The sequence below is a fragment of the Arvicola amphibius genome, chromosome 11 (genome assembly GCF_903992535.2).
Source record: "Arvicola amphibius chromosome 11, mArvAmp1.2, whole genome shotgun sequence".
Classification (NCBI taxonomy): Eukaryota; Metazoa; Chordata; class Mammalia; order Rodentia; family Cricetidae; genus Arvicola; species Arvicola amphibius.
This window is the reverse complement of record NC_052057.2, coordinates 87621345-87641704: the sequence shown is the minus strand read 5'-3', so window position 1 is coordinate 87641704 and position 20360 is coordinate 87621345. Positions and strand designations below refer to the sequence as shown.

Here is a 20360-nt window from a genome sequence, read left to right as displayed (position 1 = left end):
GTCAGTCATCAGAATTAACAGAGCGATTTTGCTTGCACTACACATTCTGATTTGTATGAATCTTATTTTTAGCCAGGCACAAAGGGCAATCGATGGAAAATCTTATTCTAACCGCTACTTTTTTTTCTGAGCCACCCACACTGCTCCACCTACCGCGCGGCTTCACAAATGTAAAAACCCAGCCCAGGTTTGTCCTAACAAGGGATGCAAAGTGGCTACAACGTGTGACATTTTTTCCAGTCACTGTTTGTACTTTCGTTCTTTTTCTGTATCAGGACTTTCATGGAAAACAAGGCTGACTTATCTCCGGGCCTGTTCCAGGTCTCTAAGGTGGTAGGTAATTCAGCGTGCAGACAAGAGTGCCACGAACCACACGCCAGACAGACTCTGGTAAATAGACGTGCACCAAACACTCTCCTGCGAATCAGGACAGGTGACATCAGGACTGGTGACCTCCAACATTTTGCTGCGAAACAATTGCTCTTTTAACATCATCCCACAGATAACCGTGATGGCAGAAGCACTACCAGGTACAAAACAGGCTTGGAGAATTTTTTTTTTTCTTTTTGCCAAAGTTAAGCCTAGCACTTGGATGCCATCTGCTTTTGAGTCTGCAGTGGCCAGGGTTTAGCAAGACACATCAGCCCCGCATCAGCTCTCCCCTTCTGTGGGTCTTTCTGTGGGCTTTCCCCACACGCCGCCACTCCACAGCCAGAAGCCGACCAACCTTTAACTATCACGTGGCTGTCCCTGCGGGGTAAGGTATCTGATGCTTACACACCATGACCTCGACAGCACTGAACACAAAACAACCAACCATCAAAGATGATTCTGCTAGGCGCGTGGAGAAGATAGAGGTTTTTCCTCTTCAATTGCAACCTCCTCAGAGCTCTAAGGAAAAGTTATCAAGGTCTTACAGAGCCGACGAAAATGCTCACTCTCCTGAGCCCCCTTCCCTAAATCACAACAGAGAAGCAATGCAGGTGTTGACTCAAAGTCCAGTCCAGGGAAAGGAATTAAGACACGCAAGGAATCAGCTGCGAGAACAGTAGCATTACCTGTGCACGCGCTCATTGTCCAGAAACTAGAGGAGCCATCCCATCACTCTCTTGGTGGTGCACGCACCCCCTGCAGGGTTAAGACCGTCTTCTGCCTGTGTGGTTCTAGAACTGACGAGAAGCCTCAGAAAGTCCTTCTGGGGCTCTGGTCCACTCTCGTCAGCCTCAGACTTGTATAGTAAAAACAGAGGCAATTAAGTATTATGAAAAAGTGGGTCACACACCACTGAGAAACAACCACACCGCCCCCAAGTCAGACACCAAATGACTGTGCTGTGACTGACAGATGGGAGGGGTCTGAACACAGTGAAAGCAAAACTTTTATGTGGTAAGGAACATTTTAGTTTTCACTAGTCTAGAGAAAGTTAATCTCAATGCCAATGACAAAGCTAACTCCCTCTTGGCATGCTCTCGAATTTGTTATATGACAAATGCTGGCTATAAATATCATGAGAAATTCATAAATAATGTCATCAGCAATCTGATGGGGCGGTTTCGGGCTTCGCAATGTACCCAGCCTAGCAGCAGGTGCTCTGACCCAGTGAAGCAAGGTGACCAAATCGAAAATGAAGGTGCCAGATCCTCATTATCAGTATTAGCATCTCCTTTGCCAGGGGAGGATCAAGGTGCTGTACACTGCTTTTCCACACCTGTACCCAGTCAGATGTCCAACACACTTGAGGATGCTTACTAAAGTGCTGTCAATTGCTGGGTGAAGACGGTAAAACCAAGAGAGCCGGAGTGCTTGCATTCATTCACAGATCACCTGACAGCCACAGAAATAGTCACATCAATCTATATAGAGAGAGTCACTGTTCCAGAAAGGACACAGGGATGTAAGCGATGCAAAGAAGTCCCCCTGTCAAGGAACTTAGCATCTTGTATAGGGGAAGATAAAATCTCTAAAGACCCAATTTGTAACCAGAATCTCTCCAGCAGCTGCTTACTACATTCTTCCTACACTAACACAAGGCATGTGGACGGCGCTACTCATGAGCCTCAAACAACCCCTTAGGTTTCACCTGGCTCTTCTCTCAGGGCCTTAGCCCCTGCTTAGCCCTGGCTACGTGTGGGAGTCATCCAAATCTGAAGGTGATGCCTTCTCTACAGGGCAGCAAGGACTTTCAGATTCCGAGAGCCATGCATCAGAGCTCAGTGGTCTGGGCAGACGCTGCTTTCAGGAAGGAAGAAGGCAAGGCTGGGGAAAAACTGGCTCCAAACACTAGAAGGCAGACACTTGAGTGGAATCAGACTTTTACTGGAATCCATATTATTTGGATTGTGGATGAGGAACGGGGGAAGGAGGCCTCAAGTCAGCCTCTCCTGTGCCAGCCTTTCCTGGCTTACTATGCACTAACTATGGTTTTTAAAGCAACCCGGCACTGTGAGCAGATCTAACGCCAAAATCATCTGTACACAAGCAAACCTTTGTCTTACGAATCCAGAAGTTGCAAAGGCTTTGCAAGTTCACTGGATATTTTTTTGTAATTGAATGTAGGAATGAGAATGATGGGTTAGGGGCACTTCCACCTGATCAAGATATGGGTAAGTCCACACGTGTGTCTAAGAGCTGAGTAATAGCACTTGGAGAGAAAAGAAGACAGGAGATCTTTGTCCTGTGAAATGACGTCTAATCAATGCTGCTATTTTCAAGTTGCACAGTATAATCGGTACAGAGTATTGCTTAGGAATTTGGAGTTGTTGATTAAAAACGGTTTGTAGAAATACACAAAAATCCTTGGTATAGGTAACTTGTATCCTGGTAACTAGATTAGAAGGAACATTTGATTTTATTTTTATGTGATTTCAGCTTATGTAGAATAAACATGTACCTAATGAAATCTCGTCCACGATGAACCACTTAAGAAAGACAGTATTATTCAGTGTGTCTGGGCTATGTAAGGGCACCTTGAGACCCATATGATAAACTGGCTGACATGCTTCTCAGAGCGAAGCTGTTGTGAAGTGAACCATTATTTTACTTTTGCAAGAAGAAATGCAAAGCTACCTCTGCTTTGCCAAAAGGAAACAATTCTTTTTTGGATTCTGAATTTTTCTAGAAATTAAAAAAGTTAAAATATAGGACTCATTTAATAATCTGACCTGGTGTCAATCAGGTGTGGAAATAATGTGGAAATACGGGAAAAAATCTTCTAGACACAAGAGCTTCCAATGACTAAGGGCTTCAATAACCTCGCTAGCATGCAGGATTTCACAGACAATATCCTACGGGCAGAAAGAGCAGGAACGCGTCTCAGCATACCCACTCTTTGCATTTCTTGCCACCCCTACTGCAGACACCAGGCCTGCTCGAGTCTGAACGGGTAAGCTGCTATCGCGCCCTCAACACGAAGGCTCAGTGGTCTGGTAGGAGAGTATATGTTAGAACTGCTACACCAAGGTTAACATGTGAAGGAAGCCAAAGGGAACAGAAAGACTGGAAGCCCCTCCTCATCTGGGTTTCATCTAACAAAGAGAACATGTGGAAAAACCAAAGCCTGTGACATACAAATGTGGGAGGGGAGTGTTATGAAACCCAAGGGCCTGGACCTTATGCCCCAGCTCTGTGGGGCTTTCCCCCAGCTCGGCAGCCCGCTTGTTGTCTTTGGAATGCTTTGGACATTCTCACTTTCTCTGACATCCCCTGTGCCCTGCTGCCATGCAAAGCCGTTACTGAATATCATGGCTCTTAAAAACGATCTGAAAAAGGCATTGATTTCTCTCTTCTCTTCCACCGTCTTCCTCCCAGAAGCCCCTGGGATTCACCTCTTGCCTGCCCTGTGGTTCTTCTCCCAAACTCTAATAAAATCATCCTTGACTTCCTTCTGAGTCTGTTTTTTTAACACACACACACACACACACACACAGTACGTGTGCTTGTGTGGGTGTGCGCGCACGTGTGTGTAAATGCGTACCACGCACGGTACAGGTGTGGAGGTCAGAGGACAACTTCCAGAAGTCAGTTCTTTGCTTCCCCCATGTGGGTTCCAGGGATCAAACTGAGACTGTCAGGTGGTGGCAAGCATCTTTAACTGCTAAGCCATATTGCTGGCCCCTGAGTCCATTTTAAAATTCTTTCATTAATGCGGCTAAGAACCCACAAGAGGGAACCCTGAATTCCCCTGTAGCAGTGAGAATTCTGTGTCATTTCCCTAGTGACAGGTGCGCCCCCAGTCACCTCTTTAGCTCTCAGCGGGCTGGAGGCTACTGGAATAAACTGATAAAGCATTTATGCAGCCGGGGCTATTACTTGGGAGGGAACTTTCCAGTGCAGTACAGCTCAGCTTCTTTGGAGGCTCTGGAGGTTTTGATTAGTTTATTAACATATGTCCCCATGCTGGCAACATCACTCCCTCGTACGATTAGCATGCATGCAAAACTGAAAATTAATTTTGATTGTTCCGTGAGTAGACTATAATTGTGAATGGGTCTATTGTAAACGATCAAATCAAACCCTCAAAAGAAACCAAGAGAACTGACTCCAAAATTGTGTGATGGTCCCTCAGCGATCACAGGACCTAAACACACAGTTCCATGGGGTTAGTGTTGGCATCACTCTTGAAAGTAATTATGTCACAGCTTATCGATTATTCCTAAAACACACACAGAAGATCTACCCCTTAATCCTGGAAAAGACGCCGTTTTTCTCAAGAATGCCTATGAAAGTACATGTTGGAGTTTCCTATCCTGTGCCAGTGTGTTAGAGTCTGATGGTGCAGGGCAACCTTGGTACGAGAGGACAAGGAGATGCTTGCTTTGGTATTCTGCTTAACGACAAGGAGTAGGTGCTTTCTGGGGAAGATGCTTAGAAAGCAGCCTCCAGGTCTAATTCTAACGCATTCAGCTACTCTCGCTGATTTCAGCATGGGAGAGGCTGAAGCTGCAGATACCCCCCAGTGAGTCCCTCCCTCACAGAAAACCAAAGCTGTCTTGTTTTCTGAGCCTTGATCTCTGAAGAAGCGAAGTGGATGTGAGGGGAGGATGGGGAGTGTGAAGGGCCGGGGTGTGGAGTTGGAAGGTTAGCCAACCCAGGGCCTGGTTTTCTCCGTTCAGGTGAGGGGATCTTCAGGAAACATGCCAGCATCTGGACCCAGGCACAGCTGACTTCTAAGGAACAGGAGGGCCAATGAGGAGAGCCCCTGAGTTGTTTCTACCGTGTGTCAGTTTTATCTGCGTAATATCTGGTTTGCTGGTCTCTTCTGGGGAAATCTGTCATGTGCTCCTGCAATTGTGTCACCTGAACTCACGGGGTTCATGGATCTTGATTAAATTCTACACTCTCATGATCTCAGTGCATATTTAGGTGCTGTAGGTCCATGGGGATAGCAGAGGTGAATTCATCCTTAGTTTCTTCTCCCTTACACTTGTTTTTCCTTTCTACAGTAAATTTTAGTTTTACTGTTTTCCCCCCATAGCATTTGAGCCAGAAACCTTTGAAGCATTGCCATGGCCTGAACGGCCTAAGTTAAAAACAAAGACTTGATTCCCAAGAAGGTTTGGAAAGTCTAGTCCTGAGGACGAGGGGATGGGTTAGTATGTGTCGTCCTTGCATTCCAACGATTTTGTTTAACCTTCATCCTGGCCATACCATTTCTTTAAGCCAAATTTCCATGTGTATGAGTGTGCATTCGCACAAGTAAGTAACCTTAATAGCTTAGGGGGAACATTCAATCATTTAGAATACTGGCTTCTGAGCTTATCCCCCACCCTCACACACACTTATACTTCCCGTCAATGAACCTGAAAATTATCCATCTGTATCTCTCCTTGGATCCTTAGGTATGGTCTGTCCCAGGGATAAAGTCTAAAGACAGCCAAAGATCTGAAGAAAACATGCTCCCAGTCCCAGGGGAATCTGCTGGCTGGGCTTCCAGGCTAGTTTTGTAGAAACGAGAAAAGGTAAAAAGCGAGATGAGCAGAGTTGGGTGGACTAAGCCGCACTTCCCACTGGACTGCAGGTGGGTCACTCCCTGACCTCTTCCGGGACTTACTGGCATAGTAATGCCCGCTCCTCTCAGCAGTACAATGACTTGGGTGGGGGGCGGGTCTCTCTTCCCTGGCTGGTTTCTCTCATGTGGTCACCTCCACCAGCAGGAAGACCCATTAAGAGCAGGAGTCAGGCTCAACAGGGAAAACCTTGCTCCGAGCTGTGTTGGCCCAGGAAGCTCCCCGGGAAATGGAGCATCCTCACCCATCCCTCCTTTCACCCTAGCAAGGCAACTTCTGCCACACTGTGTGGCGTTTGGTAGAGACTGTGACTGTTAATGGCAAACTCCTGCGATGGTTTCCTATGACAGGGATTCCATCCCTGTGGTTGAGACTCTGCCCTCGCTGTGTTTGGGGACAAAAGACAGCAGGATGCAAGACGCCACTGCACCCTGGAAAGCATCTTCACTGTCAAGAACCAGCATTCTTAAAAGGAAGAGTGTGCGCTGCTATTTAGTTGCTTTTAAAACTGTGTTTTAGTCATTTTTAAATGGACAGTTTGGCAATATTAAGAACATGGACATTATTGTGCAACTAACCACCACTGTCAACTACTAACACGTCAACTTCTCCAGCCCACACTGGACCCACTAAACCACAAACGCCACACCTCTGACTCTACTGTTGACAGCAAGCAGTCTACTTCTGGACTGTGTGTTTGACGACTCCAGGCACCTCATATGAGCACCAACGCTGAACATGTCCAGCTGGCTTCACTTAGCATAACATAGTTGGGTGGCGATTACTTTATTAACAGCGACTGTTCTCAATTCTTAAGAGTTCTAATAAAAGAGTTGCAAATTTCAAGTGCTACTTTGAGTGACCACACTTGCCTCACCCAAATAAAATGTTATAAATCATAGTGTATTACCACAGATTTAAAACTTCCAGAAATTCTTCAGATAGTTTCTGGACAGGGCAGTAGCATCATTACAATTTTATATTCACAGTTATTTAATGAAATAAAAGAAAAACACTTAACATTTCTACATTGAAAAACTTAGAAAACATACAACATGTGTACAGGCATGTGTATAGATCTGTATGTGTACTTAACCAATCCAGTGAGCATTTGCTTAGCCAAGCTTATTTTTTTTTTTTAAATCAGTGTTGGAAACTGTCCTGTCTTTGGTAAGGTAAGCAGTTATCCTTTTGGTAGCTAACACAGTAATGAGATTAACCTTAAATCTGCCAGTACTGAAGTTTCGGAGACCCCTAACAGCTGAGCCCTGCTGATGGGTTATTTACTGGAGGTGCACCTCCCTTCATGTGTCCCCTTGTAAATGAAAGCTAACCATGACAGCGTAGCAGGGAAGGGAGCAACAGATTCTTGAACCCTGGGAGGAGACTTTCCCTTTGGACCTACCAAACACGACAAAACACAGCCTGACAAGGGGACCGTGACCTTTGCTAACAGCCACACTATTATTCTGACCTCCTAAAGCCCAAGGGCAAACAATGGCCAGAACTATAGGAAGGGAGCTGGTGATTGGTCAAGCTGAATTTTCCAGCTGAAGCTGCCGTGCAAGCCCTAAAGTTGTTTCCTGAGACACAGTCAATGCATTAAGCACAGGTTCTTCTGTTTGTTTGATTAATTTTGCTTTTCTGTGTATCCCAGGCTGTTTTGGAACTTGCTCTGTAGACCAGGCTGGCCCCAACTAATGGACATCTGCCGGCCTCTACCTCCTGAGTGCTTGGATTAAAGGCGCATGCCATCCCCCGCCCAGCCGGATTCTACATTTTAATGTATTTAATGTATTTAATATTAAAGTGTATTGTTTCTTAACATCACCATCCACCCCTCTCACACACTTGAGCCAAAGCAGTGATTCTCAAAACGAGGGCCTTGGAGCAACTGTACCATCATCACTTGGAAACTGTTAGCAAAGCCGACTGCTGGCTGGCACCAGACCTACTGGCTCAGACCTGCTGGTGATGAAAACTAACTCTTGAGAACCACCAGGCTAAGGAAGCAGGACTCGAGGGATTCCAGCCCTTGTTTCCTGCTTCATTTGCAATTCTCACGATGCTTTGTTAAAAGAAAGGCAATGTTTGTGTGCTTGGGTTCCTGGTGTCGTCACCTCATACTTACCTCTGTGTAGGTGAGAAAAAGCAATCTTAGGAAAAACTTACATATAATTTCCCCAGGTCCTGTCCTGGCTTCGAGTCTTAGGATGCCGGGAACGGGGCGGAGGCAGAGATGTGAAGGCTACAGCGATCCATTCAGACATGGACCCCAACGCTCAGCGAGGCAACCTTGTGACAGATCAGTGAGCATCCACCTAGACCCAAAGGAAAGTCCATTACTAGAGTAAACGCTGTACATGGCAATGCTCCTGCCTCAGAACAGCTCCTCCTCTTTGAGCAAGACAGTACTCCACCATGGTTCTGGTTCTTGACTGAACCACATAGGCAGAGTGACAGAATTGCCCTGGATACCAATATCCGGGCTCTACTCAAGCCGAAGACCTCTTCTCCAGGTGCTTCCTGCAGGCGAGCATCTCTTACCACATGCTCTCCTGAACCCAAAGACAACTCGGGGAGGCCAGTCTCTAATCATCTTATTATCTCCTGGATCATCTCAGAAGGCTTTCTTCAACAAATCCAAACACCCCAGTTTAGAGACCTAAGAGGATGTGCTAACTAGAGGCGACTCTAGAAGACATAATTAACTTGCGAATCCTGGCTGACAAGGATGCCTCAAATGCGTTCATTTTCAAATCAGTACGATTTGGTTGGCTTTAGCCCAACCTCATATCCTCATATCAGACTTTCATCCATAAAACTAGAAATATTTATTTTCTCTGATGAGTTAATGTTTATTGTAGAACACATAAAAACAGGTCAGAGTATAAAGAAATAAATAATGAATAATGGTAACCATGACTAATAAATTATTAAGGATATTTTGTCACTTAGGCTTATAGCCCCTTCACAATATCTCTTGCAGTTGGATAACCGCACAATTCATATTTATTTTTTATTTGGGAGTACAGGGTGCTACTACCATGATATTATCCTTACAAGTGTGTAACCACTCTCACTGTCCAAGGTAAGCACCCCACAGATAAGCATGTTCAATGTTTCTATGCAAAAACATAGGGTGATTCATTAATTAGAACAAAATAACATCTTACACTAATTCAGGCAAAGTTTTTCTACCAAAGAAGTTTACACACACACACACACACACACACAAACACACACACACAAAAGCACGCATGCATACACATACAGACGCCATCCTGAAAACCTGGTGAATTTAGAATTGGATTATGGACCATTATTCTTTTCAGATACACAAACATACTTGGAGACTGTTTTCATAACTTTTTTAGTTAATTATGAAAGAAAATGTGAGTTATATTAGTGTTATACAGTTATTAAATCATGCTTTAAAATATCTCCGCAATACTCTAATACTCCACAGAAACACATCTTAACTATTTCTCTGAAAGTGACACCTAACAGAGCAAAAAGAGTTTCAGGTTGCCTTGGTTTCTGACCATTCCTGGGGTCTTTAGAAAAACAAATACCAGGTTGGCAATGTGAACTTCTAGGGTGTTCTGGTGTGTTTTTTTTCCTTTAATTTTTTGGAGATTTTATTTATTTTTATTTTATGTGAATGGTGTTTGCCTGAATGTATGTCTGTGTACCACATGTTATCAGATGCCTGGATGTATGTCTATGTAGCCCACTTGCATGTAGTGCCTGTGGAAGTCAAAAGATGGTATCAGACCCCCTGAGACTGGAGTTACAGGTGGTTGTGAGCCATCTTAGGTGCTGGAAATTGAACCTGGGTCCTTTGGAGGGCACAGCCAGTGTTATTTGTTTCTTTCTAAAAACAATCATTAATTTTTTTTTAATTTTTGAAGTTACAATTATAACATTTCTCCCTTCTTTTTCCTTCATCCAACCCGACCCTCCCACATACCCTCCAAAATTTCAAATTCGTGGACTCTTTTTTCACTAATGTATTGTGTGTATATACATACATACGTTGTGCGCACCACGCACACACACTCATTCATTCTGGCTAATGCTACCATACAGGCACGTTGTCAGGCTGTAGGCTGGGGTGCTCTTCCCTGGGAGGACCACCTTTCCCACCTTCCAGTGTTCCTGAGATGGAACAACTGTACTCTCTATACACTCTAACTTCTGTGTCCAGGCAATACAATAAAATGGCTAAGATTTGAGGACTCAGGGTGTGAACCTTTCAGTTAAATTCTGATGAACTAAATCAGTTCTCTTCCAGCAGTCTTACGTTAAGGTCTGAGTTGTCCTATAACAACGACAAGAAAGGCCCAAAAGAACAAAGTTCTGTCGAGAAATGGACTATTTGCTCACTGTGACTTTCCTTTCTAACTGGGGAGACATCCTCCTGACAACCCGGAGTCTAATGGGTGGAATGGTTTTCTTCTAGAGGATTTTCCCTGGCCAGGATCAGGTGTATGTTAATTTGTGAGCCCATCACGCTCATAGGGGATAAATGAAACAAAGTGATGAGATGATCCTCAAACAGCAGACTTTGTTTCTTCTAATTGCTTGGGGCCAGAGAGGGACTAAAAAAACAAAATTGCCACTAGTAACAGGAACACTTACCAGAAGCTCTCAGTGCTGAGACTGTACAACTAGCATTTGCAAAGCTAATTACAAATCTGGATTCTCCTCATTTTAAAAATATACTTCAAAGAGCCGCCCATGCTGAACCAAAGTCTGTGCAACTGGCAGATTATCAAAGTGTAAAAAAATTGCATCACTGAGTAAAGTAATAACTTTCAGTATCGCTAACTCCTGAACTGCAAAATGCCACAGGCCAAAAACCAGCAATGCCACATGGTTGTATTACCGTACATTTACAAGTTCATAGTTTCCTAAGTCCTGAGAGACACAGCCCTCTGTGTCAGTGGCCTTGTTATGTGGGACAAGGGCTCTGCCTCTGAGCCCAACTCTTCACACATGTTCTTCTTCGGATTAAATGAGGTGGAAAATATATATGGATATGTACATGTGTGAACACACACACACACATACATATATGTAGCTTATTTTTCTTTGGTTTTGAAAACTATAAGACATACACTTAATGCTAAAAATCATCTTGCTTTTTATTAGCAGCGTTGCCAGGCATAAGACTGTTAATCTCCACTTTCCAGTGAAGGAAAGACACAGGAAGAGGTAGCTAATAAATGAACAAATAAATAAATAAGTGCCGGATAAAGCGTCTTGTTTCTCAGTTGGGCCACAGAGTAGCTGAGTGGCCTCTCTAAGTGTTGGTTTCTTGGGGAAACAGATGATTTTTCAGGTCTTCTGGAGGCTGATGGTTCTGTCATATGGCTGATGGCCATGCCAGTGTTATGGGAACCTTTGGAATGACCCTTAGAAAGTGGTCCCTTCTCAAAGTCAGGGCACCATGAAGCCAAAAGCACCAGCCACCAATCTGAGGCCTGCAGTGACGGAGCAACACTCCTGGGGGCCCTGTTACCCTCAGGATGGGACAGATATTAGCTTACTAATTTTGTCTGGACTGGGGAAGTGGCTGGGGACCTTAAGGAAAATGGCTAATGCCTCTGAAGCAATCAGAAGACAGCAGAGGACCTGCAACCCCAAGTCTTGTCAACCCCAATACTTCACTACGGTAACAACCGGCACAACCAAACAAATTCATACAGTTGACTGCCCACTGGTTTACAATCTGACTGCCATCTGACTACCAGTATCAAGCAGATATGTGAAGGGGCTTTTTGTGTTATGTATATGTTATGGTCATAAAGGATGCCCTTAAACGTGCTGGGGCCCACACTAATTTAGGCCCCCTGTGACAATGGAGTCCTCAGTATTTCCCACCTCCCAGTCCGTCAGCCTCAGTGTGGCTACCAGGTACCTGGGACCCTAGCTGGTATGGGTGAGGAACGGAACTTCACTGGTTTAAAAATAAGTAGCTAAATGTGGATACCAGACAATGCAGCTATAGGACCCTGGGTTTTGTTTTGTTTTTATTTTTATTTTTTTTGAGGTCTTTCAGACCCAGTGGCCCACAGGATAGCACCTAACCCCTTCATGCAGCCTGGAGGCTCTGTGAACCGTGTTGGTCTCTCGAAACAACGGTGAATAAGAGAACCACGGACACTCCCTGCCTTAATGGCGCTTTCCAGCGAGGTTTATTTCTGAGGACCTCACACAAGGGGCGGCTCACTGGACAGTTCTTAGGAAAAGGTGGGTGACACGCGATGGCAGAACTAGACCAAGCATGACAGCAATGCTTTTCATTTCTTCATATTTACTGTTACAAGACGCCGGGGAAGTTCAGAAGTAGATATCTGAGTGGTTTCTATTCATTCATTTCCAAATAAAGGCGCACACTGCAAATATGGGAAATTATCTGTACATAATTCCCTCTCGCGTAATCTTACACCTACTTAAAAGAAAGTCGGCAGGACCCGCACTCCTCAGGTAGGAAGAGTAAATGGTATTTAATTACACAAACAGCCATAAAAAATGTTCAAGTGTGTCTCCAGCCGCAACAGTGGGCAAGGGAACGTTTGTACCAATTAGCTGCGAAACGATTTGGTTTTCTGGAAAGTTGTATAGGTAAGGCTGATTGCGTTCTGTATCCCCGTCCGCTCAACTCTTAGCTAAGACGGATTTAGAGGGTATAAGAGCATGTGATGAGCTCTTTCCCCAGGAGACTGGCAGGTCTTCTCACCCACACCATACACCTCACACTAGCAGAATCCTTTCTTCGAAATAGAAAGGGTAGCTCTCTGCTTGTCTCGTTTCCAGTATTGCATCTCCGGCATCCGCCTGTTGTTAATTTCTTCCCCTAATTGCCTTTTCCCTCCTTTCTAGGATGCAGGGTGACACAAAGAACAGTTCAAGTTCATGCTGAGCCTGACTCCATGCTGGCTAATGACCCAGAATGGCGGCCCCCACATTTTAGGATTAAGTATTCTCAAGCTGATTCTTTCCCCTGTATCAATGTTATCTCATAAAATGAAAAGCTCACTATACAAAAGAACAGGCGCTTTTCCAGCAGAGATGCTACATGGAAGATTCTAGTAGGTCAAGGTATCTTTTCTAGTGTCAGGATGCCACTTCTGTCCAAAATCGGATTACTGGTTTTTAGAGCTAATACCAGGACACATCCCTAGTTACACAGAGACATACCCACACATTTCCCGCCTCTGGATTGAGTGCCAAGAGAATGGATAGCGGTCAGGAAAAAACAAAACAGTTTAAAGCTTAATTTCAAAACTAAAAATTACATTTAGAGACTATTTTCTACTAAGCAATGTCAACTCTCAATCTGTTGGCCATGGATCACAATTTTTTTTGTAAAATGTTAGTTATAGGTTCCCTGACAAACATATTTAGAGCTGTTCTAGATAACACCAAGACAGACTAAATGGGTTCGCCACTTCGTGACTAGAAAAGTTTTAAACAGCAATGGGTCACTTGGTGTTAAACTCTGGGAACTAGAGATAAGAATTCAAAAATTATCCTTCAAACAGAATCTAAACATCCACGTCTGAGAAGATGTTTGAATCACAGATCTTGTGGCTTTTGTATCTTCTTCTACTGGCCTGGGAAAGCAACACAAGTGCCTTGTGCTTTCACAGAGAAAGAAGGGGGAAGAAATAAAGCCACTTCAGTCAGATGGAGAAAATGAATTAAGTTTAAACACACACACCACACACACATACACACCACACATACCACACACACCACACACACACACACACACACACACAGAGAGAGACAGAGACAGAGACAGAGACAGAGAGAGATACATACATAGACATATACACACAACACACACAGGCCCACACAGAGAGAAATCCATACAGGCACCTACTTATAGACACACACAGACACTGCATATAGACACACAGAGACACACCCAAAGGCACACAGACACATACACAGGCACATACCCTTTGGGTGTTACCACTTACACATTTCAGGTACTGGGACCTAGTTATTTTGGCTGTAGAATGGCAGCTGGGAAGTAGCTGTTGGGGTAAAGTTTTCAGAACATCGGTTCATCTCTTGTTGAGCCTGAATTCACACTGGCTAACTACCAAGGATCATGTTTACATTCCCAGACATAGCAAAACGTTGTCTGTATCCATGCTATCATAAAAGACGTTGCAACTGAACTTACTTGTCAATAGCAATTTGGAAAAGAGAATTATTAGAAAGGAGAAACTAGGACAATGAAAGAAACGTGACTCAGAGAGCCCAAGTGCCTTACCTAAGGTCACACTGCGGGCAACGGGACTACCCAGGCTCACCTGAGGGAAACAGGCACCCCCTTCCCTACACAACACCAATCTTCACCACCACTTGGCGAGAGTACATTCCTTTACTCAAAGGAAGGATGTTCACTTTTCCTGTGCGCTACCAGTAAACAGCAAAGCGAGGGCAGCCAAAGCGGCAGGTGCCTTGGCCAGTTATACAAAACTGACTGCTCAGCCTGCTTAGTTAGGACTTGTGCGCTGTGAACCACACTGGGACTTAAAGGTGCTCCGGCCACGCCCCCGCTGTGTTTCTTTTAAAAAGTGCTATCATCATCTTATCAAAAACAGTTTGGCATTCTTTCTCTCTAGGAATAATCGTAAGCATACGGTGTTGGCCCTTTGATTGCTGGACATCACAGTGAAAACCTACAACAGCCATCTCACCCTGACATCCAGCTCTTAGGAGGATCAGCAGCCCCAGCAAGGCCCATGCAGAAGACACCTGCAGTCAGTTCTCAAATGGTATTGGGAATAATAGTGCCCACGAGAATTCAAGGATAATATATCACGTGGTCAGAGCCACGTTCACCGTGGGCTGCAGGAGGGCATGCCTGTTGGGGGCTTCTGTCAAATCTGTGAAGAATGCTTTCGTGGATCCTGGCTGGACTTTGAGGATGTCTTAACTCTTCTTCTTAGCGTCAGTATTTCAGGTTCTAGAGCTCTTCCTGCTGCCTTCTGAGAACTTCGTCTCTGCCAGCCTTTCTTCTAGAAGCCAGACAGATCCTGCCAAGTCCTGCCCCTTCCTCCAGAGTTCCTCAGGCCTATTATCCTTATCTAAAACGTGAGTTGTTTTGTGCCATTCAGGCACCCAGCCCACACTCACGAGTTAGCGTGTTCCTGAGCTAACCTGGTGAGAAGCTGCTGGAGTGCACACAAAGATGGCAGCAGAAACAGGGGAAGCTTCAAGAAGTCCTGCCCGTGGCATCTAAGGGAGAGCAGGTGCATCATCTCAACAGAATATATGACCATGGACCGAACCGCTCTGGCTGAAAAGCCATCATGGCTCCTCAGAATCATCCAGGCCCTCCTCAGTCAAGGCTGCCAATCACCTTCAAGTTCTACCTCGTATCAGTCTACTCTCTTTGCCTCTATTTCATCAACTATGGGTCCTCACCTTCCACCACTATTACCACAGAAACTGGCCTGCCTTTCTTTGCTTCCCCCCTAGCATGCAGGGTCCTTGGGGGTCTCTCGGGCTTAGATTATTCACTGACAAGACTCTGAATGTGTGGTTCTCATATACAGACTTCTTTTCACAGAAGGGAAATAGATTTTTACTTTGTATTATCCTATCTTTGTCTTGTTATAATAAAGTATCTACAACTTACAACTTGCCATGTTAATCATTTTAGATAAACACTTTAGTGGTAGTAAATACATTTTTTTTTGTTTGTTGGGCAACCATCACCACTATCCATTTGATACAACGAAAGGGAATCTTTTCTTTTTTCTTTTTCTTTTTTTTTTTTTTTTTGTTGTTGGTGTTTTTCAAGACAGGGTTTCTCTGTAGCTTTGCAGCCTGTCCTGGAACTAGCTCTTGTAGACCAGGCTGGCCTCGAACTCACAGAGATCCGCCTGCCTCTGCCTCCTGAGTGCTGGGATTAAAAGTGTGTGTCACCACCATCTGGCCCAAAGGGATTATTTTCTAATAATCAGAACCAAAAATAAGACCCAAGCTTTAAAGTAAGAGTTCAATGGGAAAGATACTTTGAGGGCTGTGCTTTGTTTTATGTAAAATCCTTCCCATAGATCAGGTTTTGCAAGATACATTCTTCACTGGTTTTCCATATCTGACACCCAACATCATGCTGGTATCCACATGGAAGAGGGGCTTTGTGTACTTCTCTAGGTCATATACTGGTTACAACCAGGTCCATGAGCACCAGGGAGCCCAGGACGTCGGAGCCTTGCACGTCTTCACTATCAAGGGATGACTGAATGGGCATTTCTTGGAAAGATGGCTTGTTTGCCCAACATGCTGCATCTAGATGAAGCTGCTTTTTCTCACTCGTCTGTTTGTAAGCAGGGATTCAAAGTGTTGACAAAGAGCATAGGGAATATCCCCTCGCAGCTCAGCATTTAGTTCAACTCCACAATGTATTTAGCAAGAAGACTGATTTTTCCTCCTTTTCTTGATTTAACGACCTCAAATGTACCAACACCCTGCCTTACCTAATCCTCTAGCAAGTCCTATCAAATGCCAGGGCAGAATCAAACCGCCTTACAGGCAGTGAGATCATGCACTAAGAATTCATTTTTTATTCCAAAAATTGGGAGTGCCAGACCACTTAGCACAATGCATCACGCAGCCAGAAAATGAGCCTGGCACTCTAAATAATGTTTTAACATTTTTCCTATCAAAGGTCCTTTTAAAACCCGACAACTCCCTCCTATGAAAAAAATGAGCACACAAAAAAACGTCTCCATGTGGTAATCAGAGGTTCAAGGACCTTTTCAAGTGTGCTGGGGATCCTGTACGAATCTGTGAACCCCAGATTAAAGTCTCCTGCAAAAGAACAAGAGTTCGCATTGTTCCCAGGGCCCTGCACTGGATCTAGGTCCCCATGGCATGGCAGGGTGATTTCCTCGGGTGCCGTTTGTCTCACTGCTGGTTAAGCTGCAGTAACATCACCACCTGGCTTCTGTGTAAGCATATGGTTAACAAGGTGCTCCAAGTCAGCTGACAGCTTTGGGAACACCCACTCCTGGTAACTCTGTGATGTGTTCTTAGGCTTGGCTCTACTGGTGTCATCTCACATCCGCTAGACCTACTAAACTTCCTGTCACTTTTCTTGGTGATCTTTCCCACCACTTATACCAGGAAAAAATAATTAAGCTGAATTTTTAAAAATCATAATAGTAACATCCTCCTCTCCTCATGTTTTTTGCCCCCCAATATCATCGAGTCTTCACTATTTTGCTCCTCGGAAGTGAGCCACCTGCTCACTGTGATCACCAAGTGTGGCTACCTCTGTCCTGTCCAGGCTCGGGTTTCCTCTCTAGAAGCAAGACAGAGAACAGGCTGACCATTTGGGAGACCAGTTAACCAACTGGCCAGGAAATGCAATGAAGGCTCCATTTCTGGAGATGAAAAGAACCAAGGGAGGCGATCTCATCTTGCAGGGTGCATGTACAGCTTCTAAAATCAGAGGACAGCCAGTCAGTGCCCGTTTCTTTCCTGATGCCATTTAGAAGCAACCCCTACTATACTGAAAGCCAAGCCTATTGATGTCCAGTTTTCAGTACTTTTCAACAGGTTTATTGAGATATAATTCTTAAGCTATAAAATTTACAGCGTTGACATACATGACCCAACGGTTTTTAGCATACGAAACCCTCACTATTGTTTTATATCTAATACCTATCACACCCAAAGGAAACTCTATAGCTATCTTTTCTTACTCCTTCCCCAGCCTTTGTCAAATAGTAAGCTATGTTCTGTCCCTACATACTTGCCTACCCTGCATATTTCATATAAATGGAACCACATGCTATGTAGCCTTTTGTGCCCGGATTGACTTTCACTTATCACGGTGCTTTCAGAGTTCACTTAGGGCGCAGCATGTGGCAGTCCTTCATTACCTTTAATAGCTAGATGACAATCTGCGGGATGCTGGTGTGGTGGTGTACCAAATTCTCACTCAAATTAGAAATGCTCCCCCACCCCATCTTAGACATTTGAATGCTCCATTCCAGCTGGCGGTGCTATACACGGAGGCTCAGAAAGCACAGCCTTGTTGGAGGAGAAGGCCACGGGAGGCTACTTCGAGTTTGCTTTCTCTACTCTGCGCTTGTAGATCAAGATGTGAGCATTCGGCTTCCTGCTCCGGCTGCCATGCCTACCACTTGCTTCCAGGCTTCCTCACCATCATGGACTCTTAACTGTCTGAAACTTAAGTCCAAAGAAACTCCTTTTCTATAAGCTGCTTTGGTCAGGGTGTTTTTTCACAGCAATAGAAAGGTATTAAGACAGCACATTATAGTTTAGTTTGGACTATTCCTCGGGGCTCATGTATTGAAGGGTTGGTCTCCAAGGCAGCAGTGTTCATGGGTGATTAGATCATAGGGGTTCTAACCGTCAATGGACTGACCCATTGATGGGTTCATAGCTGATGGGATCACTGGGAGTTGGGGGAAACTGGAAGAGGTGGGAAACAGAGGAAACATATCCCCCCTCCTCTCTTGTTTCCATAATGTATTTTCACCATAATATTATAACCTAACCACAGAGCCCGAAACAAATAACCATGGGTTGAAAACTATGATATTGTGGGCCAAGAGAAATCTCTCTTTTCAAGTTGCTTTTCTAAGTATTCGGCACAGTAACTGAAAGCTAACAGAATGCATATAATATACCATTTACACATTTATCAACTAGTGGATACTGTGTTGTTTCTATGTTTTGCCTATGTTTTTTTGGCCTATGTGAATAACACTGCTATGAGCACTTAAACACAGTCATATTTGGACATGTGTTTCAAACTCTCTTGGTTGTATGCTGAGGGCAATGGCTACTTTGTTGAGTCACAATGTACAGGGTGAACACGTCTTGAGAGTGACGAGAACTTATTCTTCCAATGAATTCAACATTGACATTAGTAGCATTTAATAAAACATTATTACCATCTAGGATACAGATTGGATTCATTCAGACAGCTGAGGGACTTAAAGGAAAAGAGCTGACCTTTCTGAGGAAGAGGGAATCCTGACAGCAGAGACCTGTAGACTCAAACTGCTCTGTCAACTTTCCCCGAACCTGCAGTTTGCTGGCCCAGCCACAGAGTTTAGACTGGCTAGCTCCCGGAACTGTCATCATTATCTAGCTACTTTTCCCGTTGCTATAATAAAAGATTCCTACCAAGGCAATTTAAGGCTTTATTTTGGCTCACGGTTCAAGGGTACAGTCTGTCATGGCAAGTCTTAGTGGCACGGACTGGAGGCAGCTGGTCACAGAGCATCTGAAGTCAGGAAACAGAATGACTACTGGTCGTTTTCTCCTTTATGCAGTCTGGTACACCAAGCCCAGAGAATGGTGCAGCCCATGCTTGGGTAAGTCCATTAACCTATTAAGACAGTTCTTCACATGCCTGACCAGAGGCTTGCCTGATCTACATAATCCCTCACATGCCTGACCAGAGGCTAACCCGATCTAGATAATCATTCACATGTATGATCAGAGGATAACCTTATCTAGATAATCCTTTACATGCCTGGCCAGAGGCTAACTTGATCTAGATAATCTTTCACATGCCTGACCAGAGGCTAGCCTAATCCCTCACAGGCATGATTGTACTCTCTTACAAGCCCATCAGTAGGCTCCACACCCCCAGGAACACAGTGGTGTCTTTTGGACTGTTCATCTCATTAAGGGTAAAGTGATATCTCACTGTGAATTTAATTTATATTTTCCTAATGATTAATGATGTTGAGTATCTTTCTATGTACAAACTGGTATTTGTATGTATTTTCTGGAGAAATATTTAATTCTTCGCTTGTTATTTTACTGAGTTATTTGTCTTTAAGAGTGTTGAATTGTAAAAATTACTTATATGCTCTAGATATGTTAGATATGTGACTTGCACATATTTTATCTCATTCATTGGGTTTGTCTTTTCTGTTCTATTAATGGTTTACTTTAAAAGCACAAGTTTTAAATTTTTATAAAGTCCCACTTACCTATTTTGTTCATCTGTCTCCTGTTTGTTTTAAATACTGGGTTTCCTAAACAGACTGGCCTAGAACTTGCTATGTAGCTGTACTTAAGCATGAGATCATCCTTCTCTACACACCCTGCCCAGACACTCTGTTTTCTTCTAGGAGTTCTAGAGTTTCTGCACATGCCTGAGTTAATTGTGTGTGGTCCAAGGTGGAGTACTATGCTGTGTGTTGAGGTGGCTGTGTAGTATGTGCTAAAATAAGGAAACGGGAGTTCTCCAACTTTGTTCTTTGAGATTGCTTGAGCTATTATGGGCCCCTTGCATTTCCATCTGAATTCTAAAACTAGCCTGTCAAT

The 20360-nt window shown here is 44.2% G+C and overlaps 1 protein-coding gene across 2 annotated transcripts in view; it reads right to left on the bottom strand.

Moving 5' to 3' along the window:
- The window catches only part of Bach2 (BTB domain and CNC homolog 2), a 335006-nt gene that overhangs the window by 148547 nt on the left and 166099 nt on the right, over positions 1-20360 (bottom strand). For both annotated transcript variants that reach the window (XM_038347946.1, XM_038347948.1), the window contains exon 3: positions 8178-8326. The gene's annotated coding sequence lies outside the window, so the exon portion shown is untranslated. The remainder of the gene's footprint in view (positions 1-8177; positions 8327-20360) is intronic.